Source organism: Hordeum vulgare, chromosome 3H (assembly GCF_904849725.1).
Source record: "Hordeum vulgare subsp. vulgare chromosome 3H, MorexV3_pseudomolecules_assembly, whole genome shotgun sequence".
In the NCBI taxonomy this organism is placed as follows: domain Eukaryota; kingdom Viridiplantae; phylum Streptophyta; class Magnoliopsida; order Poales; family Poaceae; genus Hordeum; species Hordeum vulgare.
The window spans coordinates 187,751,746-187,755,658 of NC_058520.1; positions in this window are offsets into that span (position 1 = coordinate 187,751,746).

The window sequence follows — 3,913 nt, forward strand, 5'->3', positions numbered from 1 at the left end:
ACCTATTCCCCTAACTTAGGTATTAAATGACCTATAATTAGCCTAGCTAGATCCAAAATTGTTTAATAAGCATAGTTTGCTCCGGAATGACCTATTTTACCCAAGTTAGCTCCAAAACGACCTATAGTTAGCTAGGGTTCCACCTAAATAACTAATTAGCTTAGTGTGCTCCAAAATGGTCTATTTAATAAAACATGACCTATACTTAGCTAATTGTCCTCGAAATGACATAATTAGGTCCAAAAAGGCATTCTTAGCCAATTTAGCCCGAAGAAGGGGACAAGAGGAGAAGAAGGAGGAAAAATGAAAGGAAGGAAGATGAAGAAGAACAGAAGAAGAAGTAGAGAAGGAGGAGGATAAGAAGAAGGAGCAGGAACTCCTCCTTCTCCTTCTTGTTCCTCCTTCTTCCTCCTTCTCCTTCTCCTTCTTCTTTTCTTCTTCTTCTCCTCTTCCTTCTCCTTCTCCTCCTCCTCACCCTCCTCCTCCTTCTTTTACTTCTTCTTCTCTTTTTCTTCTTCTACGTAGCTTAGACTCATCCAAGAAAGGCTAAATTGGCTAATTATCCTACGAAATGACGTAATTAGCTTAGTTAGCTCCAAAATGACCTATTTAATAAAAAATGACCTATAGTTAGCTAAGTTCTCTCCTAAATGACATAATAAGGCTTACGTAGCTTCAAGATGACCTATTCCCCCTAACTTAGGTATTAAATGGCCTTAATTAGCCTAGCTAGATCCAAAATGGCTTAATAAGCATAGTTTTCTCTTGAATGACCTATTTTACCCAAGTTAGCTCCGAAACGACCTATAGTTAGCTAGGGTTCCACCTAAATGACATAATTAGCTTATTTAGCTCCAAAATGGTCTATTTAATAAAACATGACCTATACTTAGCTAATTATCCTCGAAATGACATAATTAGCTCCAAAAAGGCATTTTTAGCCAATTTAGCACGAAGAAGGGGACAAGAGGAGAACAAAGAGGAAAAATGAAAGGAAGGAAGATGAAGAAGAAGAGAAGAAGAAGAAGATAAGGAGGAGGATAAGAAGAAGGAGAAGAAGGAGGAGAAGAAGGAGAAGGAGCTCCTCCTTCTCCTTCTTCTTCCTCCTTCTTCCTCCACCTTCTCCTTCTTCTTTTCTTATTCTTGTCCTCTTCCTTCTCCTTCTCCTCCTCCTCCTCCTCGTCGTCCTTATTTTAATTCTTCTTCTCTTTCTCTTCTTCTACGTAGCTTAGACTCATCCAAGAAAGGCTAAATTGGCAAATTATCCTACGAAATGACATAATTAGCTTAGTTAGCTCCAAAATGACCTATTTAATAAAAAATGACCTATAGTTGGCTAAGTTCTCTCCTAAATGACATAATAAGGCTTACTTAGTTTCAAGATGACCTATTCCCCCTAACTTAGGTATTAAATGGCCTATAATTTGCCTAGCTAGATCCAAAATGGCTTAATAAGCATAGTTTGCTCCGGAATGACCTATTTCACCCAAGTTAGCTCCGAAACGACCTATAATTAGCTAGGGTTCCACCTAAATGACATAATTAGCTTAGTTAGCTCCAAAATGGTCTATTTAATAAAACATGACCTATACTTAGCTAACTGTCCTCGAAATGACATAATTAGCTCCAAAAAGGCATTCTTAGCTAATTTAGCCCGAAGAAGGGGACAAGAGGAGAAGAAAGAGGGAAAATGAAAGGAAGGAAGATGAAGAAGAAGAGAAGGAGGAGGAAAAGAAGAAGGAGAAGAAGGAGGAGAAAGAGAAGCAGCTCCTCCTTCTCCTTCTTTTTCCTCCTTCTTCCTCCTTCTCCTTCTCCTTCTTCTTTTCTTCTTCTTCTCCTCTTCCTTCTCCTTCTCCTCCTCCTCCTCCTTCTCCTCCTCCTTCTTTTACTTCTTCTTCTCTTTCTCTTCTTCTACGTAGCTTAGACTCATCCAAGACAGGCTAAATTGGCTAATTATCGTACGAAATGACATAATTAGCTTAGTTAGCTCCAAAATGACCTATTTAATAAAATGACCTATAGTTAGCTAAGTTCTCTCCTAAATGACATAATAAGGCTTATGTAGCTTCAAGATGACCTATTCCCCCTAACTTAGGTATTAAATGGCCTATAATTAGCCTAGCTAGATCCAAAATGGCTTAATAAGCAGAGTTTGCTCCGGAATGACCTATTTTACCTAAGTTAGCTCCGAAATGACCTATAGTTAGCTAGGGTTCCACCTAAATGACATAATTAGCTTAGTGTGACAGCCCGATGCCGACGCCCGAGAAGGTCCCCTTTATTTCCGTTTCCGTCGTGTGGTTATTTTATTTAGTTGCATCATCATTTAGTTTGCATCGTCGCATCATGCATGACATCTTGTCAACTGTGTGTTGTCGGCGTTGCTTGTTGCTCTGTGTTGTTGCTTGTGAGTGCTTGTGAGTGTGGCGTCGTTTGTTGGCGTGGTGAGAGTGCGCGCGTGAGAGCCACCGCTAAACCCTGTTACACCGCGAACCACTCCCCTCCTCTCTTCTCTTTGGTTTTGTTTTGGGGTTGTGTAAAAGTTCCGTTTTAACCCCTTTTAAAAATCGTCTTCTTTTAAAATCCTTTTATTAAATGTGGGGGCAACCCTTGGGTTTTCTTTATTTTTCTCCTTTGGTTTTATTTTAAAACCGTCTCATTTACTTTTCTCTTTTAAATGGCTTTTATTTTGTTCTTTAAATAAAAGAGGTTTTATTTTATTCTTCAAAAGGGTTTTAATTTTTAATTCTTTAGAACGTTTTAGTTTTTATCCGTTTAATAAAATGCCAATCTATTTTTAAAGTTGGGTATATTTCTTTAAAAGGAGTAAAAGGCATTTTCTTCATTTTGTTAAAAACCTATATTTTTTTCTTTCTGTTTGTTCTCTGTTTTTTATTCAAAGAAAAAAACCCCAAGAGGGAGAGGCCTTCCCACGCCCAGGCCCAGCCGCGAGTGCCCTAGCGCCTAGCGAGGCAGCCCTCGCCTCCCTGCCTCATCCCCGTGCGTCTCCCTCCTCCAGCCGCCCTCGCCTCCCTGCCTCATCCCCGCCGCCAGCAGCCGGTCGCCGCCCGAGCCGCCCTCTCCTCTGCGCCGCCTGCCGCGCCTCGTCCGTCCCCGCGCCGCGCGCCACCTCTTCCTCGCCGCCGGGATCCCCTCGCCCTAGCTCCGCCGAGCCGTCTCGCCGCGGTGCCTCGCCTCCCCGCGTGAGCTCCTCACCGCCGCGCTCGCCGGCTGCACCGCCTCCGGCAGCCCCGCACGCCGCCCTCGTCCTGTGCCGCCCGCACCGTGCCGCGTGCCGCCGGCTCGCCTGCCTGCATTTTTGCTGTTGCTGTTATGCCTGATCTGATGTTGTTACTGCTTACTGTTCGCTGTAGATGCATGTTGTTTGTTGTTGCTGTTGCTGCGTCGTTGTTGTACCTTGCTGCCGTAGCCTGCCTGCGTTTTCTAGCTAGCTGCTGCTTAGTGCTAGGTTGCTTGTTGTGCCATAGCCACGGCTTGCCATATTTCCATAGCCAGTGCTAGTATCTGTTGTTGTTAGTTGCCTTGCTGTAGATGTTGTAGTTGTGTGGCCGCTGTCGCCGTATGCCGTTGCCGCGTGCACCATCCCCGCCGCCGTGGAGACGACAAGATCGGCGAGTACCACGACGTCCTTGACGTCGCGAAGACCGCGTGCACCATCCCCGCCGCCGTGGGTCGTCGACAAGATCGGCGAGTACAACAACGCCTCGACGAACCCCGAACATCGACGGGAACGTGTTCGACTACCGGCGCCGAAGACCCGTGAACCGACGCCGAGCGAACGACTACCGTCGACGAGACCGAGTACCACGACTTCCACAACGACCGCTGTTTCCCTTCACCGAACCGAACCGCTCCAATTCGCACGCGTCGAAGGTATACCGTGAGAGCGTCT